This window comes from Protopterus annectens, chromosome 1.part1 (assembly GCF_019279795.1).
Source record: "Protopterus annectens isolate FY-2018-M chromosome 1.part1, PAN1.0, whole genome shotgun sequence".
In the NCBI taxonomy this organism is placed as follows: Eukaryota; Metazoa; Chordata; order Ceratodontiformes; family Protopteridae; genus Protopterus; species Protopterus annectens.
The window spans coordinates 562,287,292-562,311,355 of record NC_056726.1 but is presented as its reverse complement, the minus strand read 5'-3'; positions in this window follow the sequence as shown (position 1 = coordinate 562,311,355).

Genomic DNA, 24,064 nt, shown 5'->3' with positions numbered 1-24,064 from the left:
TGGAGTGTGTTATTTTATTTGGGTTTCCATGACATAACATACATTGGCAGTACTTGTGAGACACAAGCGTTTGGCAGGGGCCTGTGGGCCATTAGGTGCTGCTGTGGGCCAGATGTGGCAGGCATTTGCATTCTGTCAGTCCTACAGTCTCAGACCACCATACAGTATATTCCCCTGGGGTGACAGGGTAGGTGTGATAGGTCTTCATTCCAATACCTTCTATCAGTCTTGATCAGGTAGTGTGGATGCTGGCAGTGTGCTACCTATAGCTAGGGACACACCTGCATGGGACACCTGTACTGCATGCTGCATTCTTCCGCTATTGCCATATGCAGGTGGGGTCATATTGTACCCATTCCCCACAGCAGGGATATGACCAGAGAGGTACCTGTGGGTGGTGTTTGTGTGAGTTGGGTGCATGTGTGCTATGAACACTACTTGAATCTGACACACAGATATGCATGGGGCATTCCAGTTATGCTGGCATGTGCAGGTATATCAGCTGTTTCCCAGTACATCAGTCCTACCTCCTTTGTGATGTGCAAGTGTTCGGGCAGATATCACCGGTATCCCCTACTACAGGACCAGTTAATGTGATGCATACCTGTATGTACAATTCCAAGGGTGTCTCCATTTCACAGTGACACAATATATACTATATGTCTGGGGTACTTTCCCTTGTTTACTGCTTGTATATATACCCCAACAGCCATGACATGTCAGTCTTTCAGATGGTGACACATATTACCACCATGCATTTACAATGGCTTACTGCTAGCATGTGTTATACTGGTGGGAATTGTCTTTGGCACTGCAGTTGTGAAGGCTTGTCCCTGTCATCAGCAGTAGTGGGCAATGGACACCAGGTCTTACCTCAAAATGCATACATGCTGACCACTCTCACACAATATGAAACACACACCAACCTAACACACGCAGACCTGCATACTGTGCAAATGCTACAACCTATCCTGCTACCTTGGCCACCTCTGGGCATCTGTGCTCCACTGGTATTATATCTACACAGACATGTTAGTACATTTCTACATAAGGTTGTGGGGGGCACACATGACTGTTACAAACTGTGTACATCAGATTGGGGAGGCACGCCAGACCGTTACTACATTTCTAAATAGGTTTGGGTGGGACACACCTGACTGTTACTATATGTTTAGGTTGGGTTGGGGGGAGCACACCTGACAGTGTGTACATTCCTACACAGGATTGGGGGACACACCTGACTGTTACTACATGTCTATGCAGGATTGGGGGAGGGGGCACATCTGTTTGTTTCTACATTTCTACACAGTGGTTGGGAGAGGGCACACCTGACTGTTACTACATTTGTATGCTGGATTGGGGGAAGGGGCACACCTGACTGTTTCTACATGTCTACATAGGAGTGGGGGGCACACCTGACTGTTACTACATTTCTGCATAGGATTGTGGGGGGGGGGGCACCTGACTGTTTCTACATTTCTACACAGGATTGGGGGGCACACCTGACTGTTACTACATTTCTATGCTGGATTGGGGGAAGGGGCACACCTGGCTGTTTCTACATGTCTACATAGGAGTGGGCCCCTGATTGTTACTACATTTCTACATAGGATTGTAGTGGGACACACCTGACTGTTTCTACACTTCTACACAGGATTGGGGGGACACACCTGACTGTTTCTACATTTCTACACAGGATTGGGGGTGTCACACCTGACTGTTTCTACATTTCTACATAGGATGGGGGCACATCTGGCACCTGTACACATTTGCTATGACTCTACTGGTATGTCAGGTACTCCATTTCATTCTATATTCTAACCTATCATAATGACTAGAGGCATATCACTGTACTACAGGTCTTAGCTTTGGTTGACCTACATATTAGTGTCTGACTTCCTACCCTTCAGAACTAACATCCCACTGCCTGACCTGCTGTAGTCTGTCTGTGTAGGCCTGGGGGGGAGGTTACCCATAGGCATCATGCAGAAGCCACAGCACAGCCTCTGTTTGTGTTTCTCTACACCTGTCCTGCTGGCTGAAACTGTTGTTGAGTATGTGAACCTCCCTGACTGGCATGTGGGAGTCATATGGACACACATGTGGCCCAGCACATTTCCTGCAGTGGGTTTTGTCACCCTGTGTAGTACTGGCTACTATGGTGACACCAGTATTTGTTACAGATCTCATGGTGCCACTATAGGTGTCTACTATCTGCTGGCATACCATTCAGCCACCCGATTCCCTTGCATGCTCACATCCATACCATAGATACAGGTAACAACACATCCTACTCCATTCGGCAATTGGTAGGTTGAGTGACTTACCTTGTGGGTGTGCCAGTATTGAGGGTGGCGCTGCAGGGGTGCCTATGTCAGATGCACATAGTACACTCCCTACACATGGTTGAGCACAGGTAGTGTCATGTTTGGCATCACTTTTACTGTATGTGTGAGTCAGAGAGAGGTGTCATTCCCTGGGTCCCTCCTGTGTCAGTGTATGTGCTATGTGTTGCCTCTTTGCCAAGGCCAGGGCATAGTGGGCACACCTCCTTCTGCCTACTGGGGCAGGCTCAGGCTGTTCCTTCTCTGAGTCACTCTGTGCCTGTGCAGTCCTTGGCAATGGTGGGGGGCTGTGTGGCCCTGCCCTGTGCTGTTCCTGCTGCAGCTATTTCCACAGGATCATATTGTGTAACACGGCACACATGATGACAATTTGGGTACATGTAGCTGGTGAGTACTGCAAGGCTCCACCGGATGTGTCCAGGCACTGGAACCATGACTTGAGCATCCCAAACACATGCTCTATTATAATTCTGGCCTGTGCGTGTGCCTCATTATGGAGTTCGTTTTCGGGTGTGCGCGCATTTATGATGGGTGTCATCAGCCACGGCTCCAGTGTGTAACCAGCACCCCCCACTAGGTGACCGTAAGGGATGTTCCCATTGGCAGATTTCTGGTACAGCTGCATCAGATGCCAGATGTGGGAATCGTGATAGCTTCCAGGGAAGCCAGCACACACATTCATTATTATGCCCTGAGCATAGCACATGACCTGGCAGTTGATGGAGGGGAAGCCATTGTGGTTAATGTAGACTCTACTCCACTCACTGGGTGGTGCTTTGATGCATATGTGCATGTAGTCTATAGCACCCACTACCTCAGGGTATTCTACTATTTGGTGGAACAGTTCCATATTGCTGTCCAACACCTTACAGGTGTTGGGGAAATATACGTTCTCACTGGCATGTGCTGACATGGCATCGAGGAACTGGTGGAGTACCCTGGATACTGATGCCTGTGAGATCCCAATCATATCACCAGTTGGCCTTTGGAAGGTACCTGTAGCTAGTATTCTTAGGCCCACACATACCTTGGAATCCACTGGGATGGGTTCCCCTCTGTTAGTTCTGCGTGTCAGGCGTGGCCAACACAGCTCAAAAATTTGCTGTAAGAGGTCCCTGTCCACCCTATAGCGCTCCACTATCTCCAGTTCATGTAGCCCCTGGTAGGTTACCCTGGGTCTGTACACTCTTCTCTGTCTCCTCACTGTGGGTTGTTTGACAGCATTCACATCCTCACCACCCTCAGCCTCTTCAACATGTTTTTGTATGATAGCTATTGCAGCCCCTATCATTTTGTTGTTTTGTTTGTTAAAAGTTCCCTGCTTGTATACACCGGTGGTGTAGAGTATGGGAAAAACCAGAGGGGAAGGTGTTTGTATAGTTTATAGTAGTGTTCTGGGCTGGGCTGGTCTGCTGCCTGTGTAATTGGCTGATTCTGGTACATTTCACTTGACAGCTATGCTAGTTCTCCTAGATTACCTTCCTACTGCTGTTTTCCCTAACCATTGACTTCCTGTTTAAGCCTGGGGGTGTGCTGCGCAAACACAGTGCTCAAATGTGCACAGACTGCTATTTCCTGGTTTACTTTTTTTTTTTTCTTTAAAACTCGGTGTGTGGCATACGCACCCGCTTAGGCAATGTAAAGAGTGCTAGGCAGCCTCAGACACACCCCTTTGTGTAGCTGTGCTAAGCTATGAGCAATCCTGGGCCACAGGGCTCCAGTCTGCTTAGAGTATGCCTGACACCCCCCCCCCATGATGTCAGCTAACTCCTAGGCTTGCACCAAGCTGTTCCTGCTTTTACACTGTTGGGAGCTGACTAGCATGCAGGGGAAATCTGGGAATCACTATCATTCCCCTCATTTGCATAGGATTGCCTGCTAATGCATAGTTACATGTCCCACACTGAGCCTCCCCCCCTTAGCAACCACTATTCACTGACCATGTTGTATTCTGCCTGCCATTGGGTATAATGGCAGAATAGTGATTTTAGTTAGAATGCTTATTGTAGGTTTATTTTCTTATTTTCCCCCCAATCCTGTTTGCGTGCCGCTGCCCTACTCTTAAACAGCCAAGATCAGCTAAAAAAAAATAAATGTTGATTTTTTTCAAGTGTTTTCCATGCCAATGGTCTTATACTTGGCCATTGGCATGCTTTCTACATGATATCCAACCTTTATTTGGAGCTGTCATGGCTCTGTTTTATAATTTGCAGAAATGTACACCATTACTGGTGGAGTACATTTCTACAGATTACACTAGTCTTGCACGGCCTGTTTCCAGCTTCCTGGATTGCAAATTCACCTCATTTGCATGGATTTCTCCTGAAAATGGGCTAATTTGCATAAAGGGGCTGAGTCTATACAGGACTAGTGCAGGAGCGCTCATGCACACCCCTACAGGTTATTCCTGGATTACACGGCAGACAAATTGCCTGCTGGAGCTCCTGCACTAATCCTGCATGCCGTGCAAGACTAGCAGAATCCGGGGGTGTGATGTCTGGCACCTACTGGACTGCTTCATTACTTACTATGAAGCTGATAGAATTAGAATCAGCACTTGTAAAACAGAAGTCATGGTTCACTACTGGAAAATTGTTCTCTGCAGGTGAGTGTGGAGCTGCTACCTTAAGTGGAGGAGTTTACATATCTTTAAATGGTCCTCACCAGGATAAGCAGATTAGGAAATGGATGAATGATTGCATGGATGGATGGCTGGAGAGAAGTGTTGAATTTATGGAGAACCCCTTTTGTGGATTCTCATATTCACTAGATTGCTGTTCGAGGATGGGATCATTTACTTAATCATGATTACTCCATCAGACAAAATTCAGTTTTCATACAATTCTAATGATTACAGCCCAGACATGTCATAAACAGAACATTTTTTTATAATATGGATAGAGAGGACAATAATTAAAGACATGAATAATTGTAAAATATTATTCTACTGGTGAGATATAAAAGCAGCCTGCACACACCAAAGAAGGAGCCTTCTGGAGACTGTAATGTCCACAGTACATGTGGTATGTATTTCAGTATGGGAATCACAGCATGCCATGGAACACAGGACTGCAGTGCATTAAAATACTGAATATACTCCCTGCTGTCACTTATTCAGTTTAGGTTTATAGGATGAGTACTTGTCAGTGAAGTTAGTGTGCTTTTTTTCTTTTTTCATATAGACTATTTTACTTGGGCAAGCAGTCCAACTGACATGTCCATGAGGCAGTAGTATTCTTCTTGTTTCATGTTAAATTATACCCATAGATTTAATTAATTTCCGATATTGCATTTAGCTGCCCATTTATCCCACAGTCTATATGAATCCTTGCATTTAAGGATCATGGTGCTATGCTTTTTAACCAGTTTATGGTATATATTTCATTTTTTGAGGCTTTAACTTCCCTTTTTCCTGCTGGTACATCTTAACATACTGTATACACCCCACAGTTTGGTGACTTTTCAATAAGCCTTGCCACTCTGTGCTTATGAATATTGCTTGTCTTGACACCTAATCTTTCTCATCTGCAGAATGCCCAGCTTCCAGCCCAACAGGGGACATAGAATACAGCCATCCAAGTTTCATTAGAGACTCACATGAATGCCAACATCAGTCAGCACTAATGTTGACATTGCAGATTTTTAAATAACCACGCTGTAGTAATAATTTATGTCAACACACTCTTAGCCAGTGCTAGCATGAAGTGAATGCCAGATCCAGGCAGGAGATCAGATTGTAGGCATTCCCTATGGAGTACGGGAAAGGAAAAGGTCCTGCTTTTGTTTGTTTACCTGAGCATGGGTTTAACGTCTGTTTGTGAAATTCATCTGAGAAAAGGAACTAGAGTGGCAGGGAAATATCTCCAGTTACATTTACACTTCTAATGCCATAGTTATTATAAGCACTTATTTAAACAAATTTCAGTCCTATAGGCATCAGCTGTACAGTAATCCTCACACGTTCACCACATGTGCTATGTTTTGATTGTCTGATCAGCACTCTTCAAAGCCACAAAGAATGAAAAAGCTGCTGATGGTATGAACTTTGCGCTAGGGAGAAATAGATTAATTTCATGTTGTGGGCATCTCTGTTAATGCATCAAATAAATTCCAATATCTTTTCTGCAGTTTTCCTTGAAGGAGTGATGCAAAATTCATAAAGCAAAGGAAAAACAGGTGTCAGCCTCCTGTAATTACATACAGAGACTGCAAGGTCCCTTTTGAAAGTACCACAAGGCAGCTTTGTTTTGGGAAGTTTTTAATCATATTTCAAGTCTTGATGCTGTTAACAGTGGCAGACTATTCTTAATAATGTCCTTTAGAAGCCCAGCTTTTACTAGTTAATGTAATAACCTCTTAAAAAAATAATCATACCTATTACTGTGTGCGGACAGCTGCAATGAAGATATAACATCTGGAGAGAATTTTGAGGATACCTAAATATAGTAGGCCCCTTTACTGTAGTTATTAATGAATGATAAGACTATGTTTTTCTAAGCAGCTCATGTTCAAGGGGCACTTATCTCTTAGTACAACACAGAATTCTGGTCAGGAATCATTTACAATGAACTCTTATACCTTTACTATGAAAAAAAGCTTTCCATAAAAATTAAATTTTAAATGAAACACTGTCTTCAATTCACACATGTTCTGCATTAATCTTTCATTAATTCTTTATTACTAAGGATTGGTTCTTGCAAATAGGATAGAATGATATGTGCTTCTTTTTTGTCTGCCACCAAGTAGTGTCTTAGAATTTTATTTATAGAAAATAATTAGTTGTCATAGCAACCACTTGCTTTGTTACCTGCAAAAGACCATGTTGCCATGTGCAGACAGGCAATTTCAGAAGATAAAGTCCAAATGGCAAGTATTAATTCTTGTTGAAAATTCTTTAGGAAAAAAGATCAAAGCATAAAGGCAGAATTATTTTTCTTAAAATGCCACACTATTCTATAGCTAATAACAACTGCACTTTTTTATTTGCTTTCTACATATCACAGAGTGGATATTCTAATTTCCTTTCCCCACTACAGCAAGGTGGAAGAACTGTATTCTAATCTATACTACACATTATGTTTATGTTATCACCTGAAACAGAATATCTATAACTATATCTGTCTAGTTTAGCTGTATATCTATCTGTCTATCTATCTATCTATCTATCTGTCTATCTATCTATCTATCTATCTATCTATCTATCTATCTATCTATCTATCTATCTATCTATCTATCTATCTTTTTGTTGGAAACATTTACTGTCAAACTGTTCTAGACATTTTTAGAAATATTTTTAATACGTGATTATTATTTTCATCAATAAAAACTCAAATCTGAAAGATTTTATGGCACCACAGGAATGTCATGGTTTTCTGTTTAATGAAAATGTGCTGTCACTTTCCAATGACTGCACTGGGAAATGACATTTTCCGATTCACAGCCAGGGTCTTTGAAAGCCGAGTACAGGATGCTGCAGGACAGATAATCCTGTTGTTGTGTTTAGAAATCAAGAGTTTGTTTCTCTCAGTGTCAGTGGTGGAGGTGAGGTTGGGAGTCCAAGATATCACAGGAAGGCCTGACTTTCTGCTGGAAGGATCACCAGTGGGAAGGATGCAGTAACTCAGCCACATTAAGAATGCTCTATGGCTTGTTAAATTGTGCATAGGTGAATGTGTGTGTGTGTGTGTGTGTGTGTGTGTGTGTGTGTGTGTGTGTGTGTGTGTGTGTGTGCGTGTGTGTGTGTGTGTGTGTGTGTGTGTGTGTGTGTGTGTGTGTGTGTGCGTGTGCGTGTGTGTGTGTGTGTGTGTGTGTGTGTGTGTGTGTGTGTGTGTGTATACGTGTGTGTATGTGCTCATGCAGTGCATGTGTTTGAAGCATATATACACACTCACACATGCATATGCATGCACACATTTGATAAAACTATATGCTCAAGAAAGGAGATGGCTTCTTAAAATAAATTTGATTTTCTACTTTAGTTCATTTTTAACTGTATTTCAACTACCTGCAGTGAATGTGATCACATTTTGCCAAATCATTCACTACATTAGCAGAAATCAAATTATGGGTAGGCAAAATCTCGATCTTATAATATCCAATCTAGCTTTTATTGACTATCTTACTTAAATGGGAAAATGATGTGTATTAGAAACATCTTTCATTGCTATAATATACGTACTAAAAATATCATGTATCTTATACAAAAACATTTTATCGACTAATATCCAAAACATTTTTAAGCATACATCACCACAAACACAAACACTTAGTAGTTACCACAGCTGAAGAATCTGCTTTTATTTGCTGTAGTTATTTTGCTCGGCATGTATTTCCTACTTCCTTTTATGCATCTGAAAAATAGTCACAATGTATCAGGCCAATACCACACTAAGGAAATACAATTCATTAGGAACCGCTAGCAAGGCTCATGTTTCTGAAGACCAAGTCCAAATATTTTGGCTAAGTTAATCTACATTTTTCACAAATCTGAATTCAGTTAGTGCTGTATTAATATAGCAGTGCCAAAATGCATTCTCACATCTCATTATCACTTACTATGGGTGAAACTATTGCCAGGAAATCTATAACCAAAGTGTGGACAAAATGTGCCCCCAAAACTGGACTGTATAGAACTGTAGTCAAAATACAATGAACGGGCATTTGTCTAGATCTATTTTTTTTTCTATGAGCAAGGCCTTATATGTCTATGTGTCAAGCTATGAGATTTTAAAACGCTGCTGCTTAATATAATCACCTCCTAGGCTGCACATGCTAATTTATTTTGTAAAAATCAGGTGTTTGCCTTTGTTTAATGAATTTAGGCAAAACAAATAAATGTTAACCATAGAATTAGAACTTGCCTGACTTGAGCACTTGTTTTTCATCAGAAGCCTCAAGAAGTATGATAAGGTATGTATTATAATGAAATAAATACTTTTCAGAAAGATTCCCCTAACCTCATGCTGTTGTCTGCAAATCAACTGGAAAATTATTAGCTGAGATTATTAATACATGTGTCCTGGTGCAGTGCATTAAGTAAAATACTGCAATAAGTGGGACTGTACAGAGTATGGGTGATTTAGGGAAATAAGTTGAGCAATTGTGCTACCATGGAAATTATTGTGGTCAGTACCATATGCAAATAACCATATAATGAGTGGCATTTTGGAAATGAGACCAATTATGAAAGCAAATAAGTATAAACATTGTAGCCAGAGCAATTTGGAAATGTATAAAAATTGCATAATGAGCCATGGTGAGCACCAAATCTGTACACAGTCATTTCCTGGTGAAAAGACGTACTGGCTATGCTAAGATATGAGGCATAGTATTTGCTTTTGATGAAAAAGACATCTTGGTGGCCTTTTCCATAGCCAGTGACCATGATGTTGCACAACACCAGCCTTTGTGTTGTAGACCATTCCTTCCATGGCTGACATATCATCACCTAAAAGACAAGGATACAGTTGAATGCTACTGTGTAGACAAAGGTACCAAACAGGATTCTGAAGACATATACCATCCTCCCATGCAGTCACATGGGATATGTAGAATCTATATTCCTGTGAACACTAAAGTCTATGTCGAATTAATTATCGTTAGTACAGGGAATTTCCAGCAGCCATCAGGGGGATACATTTTGCAATTATCTATTTCACATATCCTACACCAGATCCTTGATGTGATGCTGCAGCATTTGGAGGAGCATATATAGTTCCCATGGACTTCAGTGGAGAAAAACACCACTATTCAGGCATTTAATGAAATATCCCATTTCTTTGAAGGTCTAGGGCATTGACTGCACCAACATTGCCACCAAGGCCCAATCTGGTCCAAATGATGACTAGTATATGAATAAGAAAAACTTCCACTCCATTATTTGGTAGGTAGTTTTGTAATACACAGACTGTTGTTTGTGATGTGCCTATGCACCTTCCAGGTGGTTGCCATGATTTGCACATCTGGCACAAGTCACAAGTGTGACCTCTACCAATGCTTTGTGCAGCGCAATTTACCAATGGGAGCTCTAAACAGTAGGTCCACACACTCCACAGATTGCACAAGCATGCCAACAGATGAGTAGATAGTAGTCCACTCAGAAAGCCTGTCCAATGTGGTATGTTGCAAATAATGCTGGATATGCACTGGAGCTATGGCTCAAAACATCATCACCATCATCATCCTCCTCATCATCTCCATCAACATCCTTTTTTCCATTTTCCATAGGGTTGGAGTTATTTGCCAACTCTCTTGATTCAGTGCCAGTCTCCTAACGTCTTTGACAGTCATAACTAACTGTCCCAAGTCTTCTCTCATGACATCTATCCATCTCTTGGCTGTTTTTCCCAATCTCATCTTTACTTCTTCCTGTCTCTTACAAAGCATCTATATCAAATTCTCTTCTGCCTTTTTGCACACAAGACTGAACCAGCACAATATGTTCTCCTTGACCTTCTCTGCAACTGGGGCTACTTTGGCTTTTCCTCATGTCCTCATTTCTTCATCTCCCTGCAGTGTACATCCTACTACCCATCTCAGGTATTTCATCTCTGTCATCTCTACTCTGCCTTCATTTCCAGCTTTTTGTGTCATATAGAATCACTGGTTACACCACTATTTTGTACATTTTAATTTTCAGCTTCTTTGGCATTCTTCTGTAGTACAATACCCCTGACACTTAGCACCAGTTATCTGCAGCACCTTTGATTCTAGCTTTGACTTAATTCAGACTGCTCTTCTCCTCTGCCAACCCCCTAGACACTTAAAGTTTTAATCTTTTTCACTATCTTCCCTTCGATCTCAGTCTTTAGCTTCTGATTTCACCCATTTGTTGCAATATACTTAGTTTCATTCCATGTACTTTCAGTTTTGCATTCCAGTGTCCTATCATTTGCTGAACTACTGTTCAAGGTCTTTTTCTAGTGTCATATCACCTGCATGCAGCAGCTATATTGATCTGTCTGCTCCAATTTGTTTGTTAATGTAGTTCATCACCAGAATGAACAGAAGACGGCTCAGTGCTGAACCCTGATGAATAATCACTATTGTACACTGCTGGTAGAATGCTTGTTCACTATTTATCTGGCATATCTCTTTCTAGCTATACTGCAATGAATACACTCAACATCCATTTCTCTCCAATGCACTTAACATCTTGATCATGTCTGCTGTGGCTTCATCTGAGCCTGCTAGTTTCCTGACTTTATTTTTATTTAGTGCTCTTGATATTACTTCTAAGGTGGGTTCTTCTTCTTCTTTCATCACATGCTGCAGAAGCATAGCTAAGGTGAGAAGAAGGAGGCAACTGTCCCAGGCAAAAAGTGTTAAGGGGCCAGTCAGCCAATCATGATCATCCTTTAATGCATACTGGCTTTTAAAGGCTGGTATTACAATTGTGGTCAAAACAAAGTGCTGTAGTGCTCCCTGTGGTCTTAACTGTAGCAACAGCTTGCTACATTGTAGCAAGCAGTTTGACAAAGTTTAAAACATTTCTTTCTCTCTTTTCTTTTTCAAACTAAAACCTGAGAACTGTAGTGGTCCATGCATAGATTAAACTGTAGCAACTGCTTGCTGCATTCTAGCAGTTTGCCACAGTTCAAAACATTTCTTTTTCTTTTCTTTTTTTTTAACTAAACCTTGAGTGATGTAGCACTCTGTGCAGAGTATACATTGTTAAACTGCAGCAACAGTTTACTACAGTTAATATATATATATATATATATATATATATATATATATATATATATATATACACATATATATATATTTAACTAAAACCAGAGTGCTAGAAACAAATGCTACAGTTTAAAACATTTCTTTTTTAAAATAAAACCTGTGAGCTGTAACACTCCATGAATAGTATAAAGTGTAGCAACTGCATGCTACATTGTTGCAAGCAGTTTGCTACTGTTTGAAAGTAAATATATGTATATATTTTAAACTAAAACCTGTGCACTGTAGTGGCCTGTACAGGGTATGAACTATGGCAATTGCTATAGCAAGTATTGTGCTACAAATTAAAAGAAAAAAAAATGTGTTATAAAGTAAAATGTGAGGAAGGATGAAGGTTGTTAGGGAAGGTTAAAAAAAACAGAACGGGATTGGTTCCTGGGGCAATAGGAGGAGGTGTGTGCCAGTAGAATGAGCAGATTTTTTTTTTTTTACTCTTTACTTGAAGAATTGAGGGGGTGTGGTACAACTTTCTGGGACCAGCACAGGATGCTAGTTGAACTAGCTATGCCTCTGATAGGCTGTCTGTGAAGCAGTACAGCTTCAGTGGGGTTTCCTTCATTCAGAAGGTTCTTGAAGTACTCCTTTCAAGTGCCTTTGATGTCATCTGAACTGCTGAACAGATTTATATATTTATTTATTTTGTATTTGTTTACTGGGATGGTCCAACTGGGTCAGAAAGAACCCATTTTCAGTGGTGGCCTGGGGAGAAAAGCTCCAGTTACAGAATGAAATATAAAAGCTTTACAAGAGTAAAAGCAGTGAAACATAAAATTATTATAAAAAATTGCAGATGTCTGTTAATATAATAATTTAGATTTTTATTTTCTTGTGCTCTGTTCTGTATTGTTTATATGTGGAGCTTTTCTTTCCTGGTCGCTACTGAAAATGGGTAGCCAGCCCAGTTGGACACTACCCGGTAAACACATGTAAATAAATAAATAAATAAATATAAATACAAGTAATAGAAAGAAACATTGTGAATGAAGCATATGACTAGACATTTGTACAAAGTAGAGGCTAAAACATTATATATATATATATGGGTCTAGGACATTTCACTAAATGCACATTTAGTTGAAAGTCAAATTAGTGTGCACTTTTCACTGAAAGCTCAATTCACTGAAAACTCAATTCACTGAAACACATTTCACTGAAAGTTATATTTCATCTTTCCTCCACTGTAGTGTGACCCTGGAGTTAGTGTATATAGTAAGGGGGGTGTGGGGGACACCGCCCCCACATTGGGGTGTGTGGGGGGCATAGCTCCCACATATTTTAAATATTTTGAACTATAAACATGGATACTTGCAATTCCAATATATTACTGTTTTCCGAATATAATATATACTTAAAATATGTGCAGGACTATGCCCCCCCCACACCCCCGATATGGGGGCGGTGTCCCTCACCCCCCCACTATATATACTAACTCCATGGTTGCACTACAGTGGGGAAAAGGCGATATATAGCTTTCAGTGAAATGTGTTTCAGTGAATTGTGCTTTCAGTGATTTCTGTTCAGTCATTTGAGTTTTGAGTTTTAGTGAAATGTGCATTCAGTGAAATGTCCTAGACACCCATATATCTATATATATATATATATATATATATATAGAGAGAGAGAGAGAGAGAGAGCTGACAGTCATATTTATATAATATGTGTTGTTGTTTGTCTTTTCGGCTTTTCCCGGTTAGGGGTCACCACAGCGGAACTCCGGTCAGCTAATGATTGGCAGTAGATTTTTTTCATGGTGCTGAGTTGCCAGCCCAATGCCCAACCTTCAACAAAAGCATGCCCATTCACACATGTCTTTCGAATGCCACTCAACCGCGGGGAGGACATGCAGACTCCACACAGAAGGCACTCCAGCCAAGAATCAAACAGTATTTACATAATATGTGAATATATATATATATATATATATATATATATATATATATATATATATATACACACACACACACACACACAGCTGACAGTCATATTTACATAATATGTGAAAATGACTTTGTAAATATCAAAAAATATAAAAGAGAAATGACACTGAGGTGAAACTATTGTTAAGTGCTTTCATTCTGTAACATTGTCAGAACTTCATCAGAACTAACACTGTAAAGCAAAACTGTGTAATAAGTAATATAACAAGTGCACACTGTTTAAAAATGGTTGACAACAATACCCAATAGAAACATAACAAAACAGAAATTAGCCCATCAGTAAAATAGAAACAACTAGCTGTAAATATAGTAGCTAATCAAAAAGAGTGAGGCATGTCTAAATAGGCTGATGCAAACCAGTGTAATGCACATTTGAGATTCAAGTTCTCATTCAGCCCTGGAACCATCTCAGCATTTAAAAGTAACTTAACAACTTAAGTAACGGGGCTGAATGAGAATGAGAACTTGACCATGACTGCCTTGTTATATGATGTGAAGGAAAGCCACGGAGCTCATGTCCATGAAGCCTTCCCTGGACATCACTGCAGGATCATGGCCAGTAGCTGGAAGTGATGATATGGCACTCCATGGCTTTGACAAGGCTGTCCTGTAAAGAATACTCACAATAGAGCCAGAACAGTGGTCACATCTTTGGCTACAACCATGCAGCCATTTGTAGCCATGGGCATTATAAAGACTTTAAATAAACCCGGGGGGGGGGGGTAGGTGGCAGGTTTATTTTATTTACTTTATTTTGCTTTTATTTACCTAGTTTGCCCAAATGTTTAGTCAAAAAAAAAAACTTTCAGTGAAGGCCTTGAAAGAAAAGCTCCAACAAATTACAAACATGTTTAAACAGACATTCAGTAACATGCAGAAACAGACATTAAATATTATACATTTAAAATTATATATATATATATATATATATATATATATATATATATATATATATATATAAAATATATACATATATATATGTTTGAGAATTAGACTCCATTCATATGAAAGCAGAGGCAACTATACAGTATAAAAGATATTGATATATAAGTAGATGTTGATCATTGAGCATTTGAAGAGGGGTGTTAGTGAGTTTGTCACATAGATAACAGATCATACAGTTAGTGTTTAGAAATTCAAAGAAAACTGAGGTGGGGAAGGAATTAGGTGAGGCAGAAAATAATAATATTATAGTTAAGAAGTGGGGTGTAAAGTACGCTTACAGACAATTATATATTTGGCTATCATAAGGTTTATATAAGAGGTATAGAGATAGAGGGTGAGCAGTATCTCAGAATAATGTATATACCTGTGAAGTGCTGGGTAACTTATTGGGGTATAGGTGAAGACTGGTTGTGGGGTATAAGATTCTGATAAAGAGAAATTGTTTCATGATATGGAAAGTTGAAGATAACAATGGCATTTGTCCTGGAGATGTACAGGAACAGATACATTGATTTGATAGGTGAAATTTTAGTTATGTTTTAAATGAGTGTACATTCAGAAAGGATTTCAGTGACAGTGGGATGTGGTTCCACAGTTTCGCTACACTGTTTAAATATAGAGAGTCACCTGCAGTATCAGATGATTTGATTATAGTGCTTAGTGAATTTTCTAGAGCATAAGATTCTATTGGGGAGTAGTGTTATATTAAGTTGTTAAGGGCTGAGCAATTTTCTGCCTTATAGAGAAGTCTGAATAGTGTAGTTAGCTGAGAAAGACGTAGGTGGTGTGATAGTTCTAACAAGTTTAATTCTCTGAAGGCTAGGCAGTGGTGTGTTCTGTTGTTATAGTGCACTGTAAATTTGGCTATTTATTATAACATTGCTTAAGTATGGACAGCTATGAGACCTGCAGTTTAATGAAAATTAGACATCATAGAGGAAAGATGGCAGTAAGAAACTACAGGCTATTATTAGTCTTCTAGCAGTGTCAGTGAGCTATGGTTTTACTTTGTATAATATACTGAGTTTTTGATGATTTTTTTAACACATATGATACCTGGTGGTTACATTTCAACTGGTCATCTGTGATGGCATTCATTAATTTTGTGTGGTTTACTTGCTCTGGCATGGTAGTGTTGGCAGAAATGATAGTGAAAAATGTTGTTTTGGTATAGATGTGGCCTGGGATTGAGGCTCATATGTGTGATGTATGCTATGACCACAACAGGCTGTATTATCAGACCCCATGGTGGCTACAATAGATATTCAGTGCCTCTACAATGTTCTCAACAGGCAGGCATGATCCTTGTCTTTTTATAACATATCAGTATAGATGTGTGCAGGCCCTCACATTTGTCATTATGCATGCCATATTTTACACTAATAATCTCTGACATAAAATGGGTGCCATTAATCTTTGCTTGGATCACTGTCCTGCACATCTGCTGATTGATGTCCAGTGTTACACCAAGACATAGCTCTAACCACAAGTAATCTGGACAAAGCCAAAATAATTGGGTGTCAAATGCCCAAGATCAGAGAGAAATTTTAAATATTGCTCTTCTAAACATAGAAAGTTTCCAGAATAATAGGTTTTGCATTAGCATGCATTTTCTGATGAATATAAAATCAGAATCAGAAACAAATGTCAGTACTTAGTGATATCAGTCCTCAGTGATTTTTCAGAAAATTACACATTTTATGAAGAACAGACCAAAACTATGAGGCAAAACTCTGGACAACTGACAGTATTGCCCCAAAGTCTATGACTGAGTGGGAGTCATGATGCTCATACCTGGCACTGCTCACTGCTACTGCATGTGTAGGTGAGGGCTGTGCATCCTGTCACAGGATGACATAGACAAACTAGCCCTCCTTATACATGTGGGAGGTGTAGGTAGTGTTCACAGCCATTGCGGTAGATATGAGGTGTATTGTGCCCACATTTGTAAGTGCTGCACTGATATTAGGAATGCCATATCATGTTGTTCCTGACCCAACACCAGTGGCACCTGTGAAGGCAGAGAGAGAAAAACCCTAGTGTATAAATGAACATACATGACAATTCCACACTCAATTGGTACAAAAGCATTACAAGTAGAATATTACAATTACAAAGAACACATATATATCTTGGGGAGTAGGGTATGGTGCAGTTACTTACCATTAGCAAATGTGTGATGGTGATGTAACACCATACATTGGTAGTGGCACATGGAATAGCAACCTGGCAAGTCTTCAATAGACACACGGGGAGTCACCAAAAGTCAACCTCCCACTTATAGGCATCCGCTGGATATGACTGTCCAATCACTATCCCTTCTCAGGAACTTCAAAACTTCTCGATGTCTGTGAGGGTAGTCTCTGATGCTCGTTCTCTACGTGTCACTATTCTTTCCTTCCCAGTGCCCTGTGCTTTTGTGCAGGCATGGTGAATCATGTTCGTGACCCTGCAGTGCAATTATATTCCTGTCTGATTATATATGCACTTACAGCTTTTACATCAATCACCAGATGTTGCCACATCTGTTCCATGAAGGCCTTGTCAGCCTTGTCTGAGTTCAGAATCCACCTTCTATGGGAGTGCAGGTTTTGCAGCACTACATCCTTCTCTGCTGGGGTGAACATCTCCAGCTTTTGTCTCTATTTAGGTGCCAGTGTATAGTCTGTACACATGAATATATATCTGTGGTCAGTGCCTAGCTACTAATGTGGTCCTCGTCCCCTAAAACTGTCCACCATTCACATGGTAGCTATGCTTCAACAGGTGACATTCCAATTATACATTGTTATAACAGGTGGTGTGTATATTAGAAGCACAAAGGCCAGAAACCATGAATACCAGTACATCGACACATAAAGAGCGATCTACCATATGAGCGAACCATGTATTGAGCGAAAAGCAAAACACTGAATGGATTTGTTTGGCCAGCAGTGCGATCTTGGGGATAAGGGAATATGCCCTCCTGCACAAGTATGTTATGTTACTTTTATGTAGTTAGTTTAGGTATAACTCCAAGGCGCTGTTGGTTAGGGAAATCCATTCGATGTTTTGGTTTTCGCTCAGTACGTGGTTTGCTCTTATGGTCGATCGCTCTTTATGTGTCGACGTATTTGCATTCACGGTTTCCGTCTTTTGTGATTCTGATATAGACCTGTAACAGGTCACATCCCCACAACTTGGCTGTAGTGTCACCATGGTGACAGCTCATGATGTATCCTACAGCCTGCGATGTGCATTTATAGGCCTGTGGCCCCCAAACAACAATTAAGTGTATCCCACTTGTCCATCTCTGCAGCATGACTAATATAACAGATGTGAACCCCCCTGAATTCCCTATGGATGGCAGTTTGACCTCTGCAGCATAAAGTATTTCTCCCCATACATCCTCCCAGTCCATGTTGCTACCCAAGACAGCTACTGTAGTAATCAGTACCTTTATGTCACCTGGTAGGTGGGCTTGGGACAGCCATGATTTGAACCCTGCATACTCTCATTTCCTTCTCGTAATGATGGCCCCTGCATATGCAGTTTACTGTTGCAAACAGGTACCCATTCCATACCCCTGCCTGCTGATGATAGCCTGTACCCACCTTATCACAATCTTTGTAGTCATGTCGGTTGGCTGTTATAGTCAGCAGTTTCTTTGGCTATTATAGACAGCAATTGCCTTGTAAAATAATACTATGTTTGCCTTAGGACTCCTTTTAGTGCAGTCAGCATTGCAGTGACAATTAATCCTTTTATTGTGCTGCTACCATGTGTGAGGGGGCATGCTTATTTAGTTCCTAGCACCCACTTTGCATGTCAGATTTTGCCCCACTGATGCACTTCTCCATCATGTTGCCTTGTGCTGCCATGCTGCCCATCAATGCAAATCATGTGATTTCTGTGACTAGTGTCATTGTAGTTCAGTTATCATTTTCATTCCTAGATTAGACCTGGATTTTGTAAGAACTAACTATGACATGGCTCCTGAGTGGTACAACACAGAAATAAAGAGTTTTCTTCACCTGTTGCATATGTACCAATGGGAGCACTTGCTGGGGGATCCTCAGTAAAAAGTAGGTGCCTGGCACTCACCTGCTGTGTAGTGAGTGAAGCCACAGGTATTACCTGGTCAGGTGAGTGGTGCTGGCACTCTGACAGTGATCTGAAAAGGCACCAACCTGATCTTCTCTGCCAAAAGAAAGAGCAGATTAGGAAGAGACAACCTGACTACTATAGTAGGTACGACTACTTGCTTTGTCATATTACACTATGCCTAACTGTACAACTATAGGTTATTTCTGCTGTGCATGGTTACGCTGCAATTATTATTATTATTATTATTATTATTATTATTATTATTATCATCATATACTATGCATTTTTTGTAGCTCAGGAGGATACTGCAGTGAGCAGGATACCCTGACAGAGGAGGCAGGCCAGGCATTGCGGTATGAGAGCTGTATTTCTAATAGACCTGTATATCTCTGCTTTACCTGCTCAGCACGCCACTACTCATTTTGCATTTCTTTTTAAGACTCTAGTCTTTGCATATATATTCATTGCTTGCATGACCGTATGCTTTAAATGTATTTGAAATGCCCTACTGATCTTACTTGACATTGTTATTAACACCTGTGTGGTATGCCTCTACACCTCATACCTCTAGCTGCCTACATGCATCCTTGCATTCCAGAGCATTTTCTGAAAAAATCAACCTAAAAAGCATTAGATAAACAAATGTAAATATTTTGTGAACAGCAAAAGTGGTTAAAACTGTACAAATAACAATGTTATCAGTAAGATGTATTCTTTACAGTGATAATAGTCAGTGCATTCTTAGTCTTTCCATAAATACTATAATATATTATAATACACACAAACATTCACAAAGTGTCATATCTAGGAACTCTATGCCTTAGTCATATGTTGTTAGAACACTTTTGTTAACCAGACATAAGCTTTCACTTGACAGCAAGAAATTCCTCACCAAGTGCATGTTTATTAAGATATTTTTGAAAATGTGATAACATACACTTAATTGTATAATTAGCAACATAAATAAACAGGGGGACTCAATAAAGCTTACATGATAATTTTTACCATGTATGCGTCGAGGTGCGATGCGCACATGGCTGTGAAAAGTTTTAGATTCAGTAAATTCTGCATAGTGGCGAGCAGCAGTAAGCACTCACGCACTTTTGTGGCATGAACATTACAATATAAGTAGCTGAATTTTATACTAATGAAGCAAATCAACATGGCTGACCAATTCAACAACTTCTAAAGCAACTGTGTAGACTCCATGTTCATGTTGGTTGTGTATTACAAAACATTCAGAATACAGCCATAGAAATGAGTCTACATGGAAACAAGAGCAAGTAAAAGCTCTTACATTTGTACAGAACTGCCTTAAATGTGTAACACCACACATCTTCTGACCTAATTACACAAGGCAGATGCTAGAAAATCAGTTTGACAATCATAATGATTCCATTTTAAGTGCGATGACATAAATGTAGGTTCACTCCCCCACCCCCATGAACAACATACATGTAAGTAATCCAGGCTGCTAAAATGTGTAAACTTCCATGAAACTGAGTACTATTCTGTAATGCAAACATATGCAGGATGTAGCTGATGGATTACAGTATTCCTCTGTTATAACATTGGGCTCCAGTGCAGTTTCCCTGCCTACATGGATTCCGGGCTGTCAGCATGGTGAAGATGTAAATGAGGTCAAACTTATTAGAATTGTTGAATCTCAAAAAAGAGTAACCATGTAGAAATGTTCACTTCATTTATACACTTCCACAGTGTTTGCGTTGAATGCATGGTGTCATGCTGCTAGCCCAACTATCTGGAACTTTGTAAATAACTCTATGTCAGTTGTGAATATTTATATGATTTATACAAAACTGTATGTTATGTACTGAGCTTCAAGAATGTAACCACAGCATACACTGATGGAATATAAAAGATTAACCTGCAAAACTTAAGAATAGTTGAGGTTACGTTACTTTATAGCTGGGCTATAAACAAGAGATGTTATCTCTCAGTTTCAATGCAGAAGCAGACACAATGTCTAGAGATATAAGTTTTTCGATTGTCTTGAAAGAAAAGTAATTACTAGGTTTAAAATGTAAAGTGTTTTATTGTTTTACAGTGTCCAGGATCTGGCAAACATCTGAGAGATATGTATTTGTAACACAGAGATGTGAAATTCTGTTAAGTTTATGTTTAGCCTGGGAACTGCAGTCAGGTGACAAAGCATGATGTCATCCAAGCTGGCCCAGCAGTAATGTTTGATATTAACTTGGGAACTCTCTCAGAGAGGGAATGGGCATTTTGTTTTGGACCTAGCAAGAACATCCACTTATTATCACCATCTACACTTGCCTTGCTAATAGTAAGTAACTAGGGAACAGTGATTTATTTTAGATAAAGTTAGGAATATAGTAAAGATTAGTTTAGATGTTTTCTGTATTTATTTGAGACTGTTCTGCAATGTTCTGTTAAAATATTCCCTGTGATTTTGAACTCTGAAGTAACTGTGTTTGTTTTCTGAGTATTGTCTTGTTCTTTTATTATTAAATATATTTAAACCTATCTTTGTGGCTAATATTTGTGAGACATAATTAAGCTGTTAGGGTACTTGCATATGTATTTGGTGACACTGTACAGGCCAGTCCTAAATAACCTTGCTAGTCTTGCTCAGACTACCATATGGATTCCTAGTAACATTACAGTAGGATTGGACACCCTTTGTTAAGGGCCTTAAGGAGCTGATATATAGTCTGGGCAGAAGGTGGCATAGCTAGTAAACATGTGCCAGCCTTTCCCAGGTATGTGTGTGGTTTTTATATAAATCCAATCTCAAAGTGTGTGTGTGTGTGTGTGTGTGTGTGTGTCTGTCAACTACTTGGGCAGGGACACAAAACACTGGTTGGACAGAGAGGGTGCTGGAGATTTTGGCTTGGCCATTCAGCTGAAATCTCAACCCTATAGCTGTGCCAGTAGGGAATCTTACTGGGGATCTGGAGAAAGAGGGAGAAACCAGCCCCAGGCTGACTGTGGTCTCTGTGTGTTCTTAAGGGAAATTGCACTTTCCTGTGTGTGCACTTACCATCCTCCCAATGTGTATGTCCCCTAGCTGTTGCCAGTGGTGAGGATTGAGGCTCCTTGATTACTGTGCCAGTGCAGGGGTGTCACATATTAATTGGTTGGCAGTGGTGGGATATCCACATCACATATTAATTGGATGACAATGGTGAGATAGCCACATCATCTATTAATTGGCTTGTAGTAGTGTGGATATTGAATTCCCGTAGCCTGTGTACAGTGGTTACTGAAGGTGTTTGTGCTCTCAATTAGCCATGCAGTGAACATTCAGAGTTTCACATCACAATTGTTTTATTTATTTATTTATTTTTAGCTTAGTTAGTCAGGGAGAGCAGGCAAGCATGTCAGCAGAGGAGCATGGCAAACTGACAAAGAGCCAGTTGGCCGAGATGTGCCAGGCTAAAGGACTGGTGCATGCCAACCAGACTAAAGCAGAAATGATTGCAGCTTTAGTCACAGCTGCATCACAGGACAGCAACCAGGAGGACAATCAGGCTGGCCTTGGAGATGTACAACTCTCATAAAATGGACAGTTCAACCTTTCCAGAGAGGACTTAAAAATACATCTGGAGTAAAAAGAGACTTGAGCCGGAGGCCAAATGTTTGAAAATAGAAGCAGCAGAGAGACTGAGCTGTCTAGAGACTGAGGAAAATGAGAAACTGAAACACCTGAAAGCTGATGAGAATGAGAGGCAGGGGCAACATGAAAAGGAGATACTGACTCTTTGCCAGAGTCATTGAGGTAATGGGAAAGTGAGTAAATGAACCCCAGAAGCAACAAAGGCCAGTAAATTTCTTCCATAATTTACAGAGAGGGATAGTTTTGATAGTTTCATTAATATGTTTGAAAGGGTATGTGAGCAATATAATGTTGACCAAGGACTCTGGGTACAGTCCTGACCCTCTTACTCCATGGTAAACCTGCAGCTATTTCTAAACTGTCTGATTGCTTAAATTATAATATTGTGAAGAACTGTCTTTCAGTCTTTCAGAATATGTTAAGTTAACACCTAAAGCTTATAGGAAAAGGTTTTGTGAGCATAGCTGAAAGGCAGATGAAAGTGTATGTGAAGAGTTTGCTGAACTAAGTATTTATTTTCATAGGTGGGTGAGTGGATGTCAGGTCACCACTTTTGAAGGGCTGGCAGACATTTTGGTGAGGGAACAAGCCCTTAGCACTTTGCTTGAGGACATGAAAATCTGGTTAGCTGATAGACAATGCAATACTGCAGATGAGTTGAGGAAAAGGGAGACCTATACCTAGCAAGCAGGTCATCGCTGCACAGGAAAGGGATACCTAGTGCTGCTCATGGGTCTAAGGGAATCCATGGTGGGCAGCCCAGATTGCCCCAACAGAGTCTGTCAGTAGCAGGGGAAGCCACTAGTCCAGGTAAATGTCCAGAACCAAGGGTTAAATGTTTTAAATGCAACCAGTGGGGACATGTAGCATACAGATGTCCATGAAGGCAAGGTGGGGAGCAAAGTTGGGAGAGCCAGTAAGTGGGAATGACAAAATGCCAGCAGTAAGTTGTCTCGAGACAACAAGGGTACCAAACTACCACAAGAGATCATATTCTATCTTAGTGGATGGGAAGGAGGCCACTGCTAAGAGAGACACAGCCTTTGACCTAACCATTGTGAAGCCCACAATGGTTACAGAGGAGCACTACTTGCTTGGGCAGTCTACTCCAGTCAGAGCTTTAGGAAGAACCCCATTCTAAATACCTTTGCTTAGGGTTCACCTTGACTGGGAGGGTGGAAAAGGAAGCCAGCAAGTAAGTGTGATTAAGGATATCCCTGCAGATGTCCTGATAGGGAATGATTTTGATAATGCAGTACTGTATGTGCATGCAGTTACATGCAGTCAGGGTTGGAGACAAGCATGTGGGTCTGGTAGCCTGAGGGAGACCCAGACAGGCTACACACTTGCAGCCAGGACTGGTGAGGTGGTTACTTCAGGGAGGGAGCTACACTGTAGCAATGAGACTGAAGGTG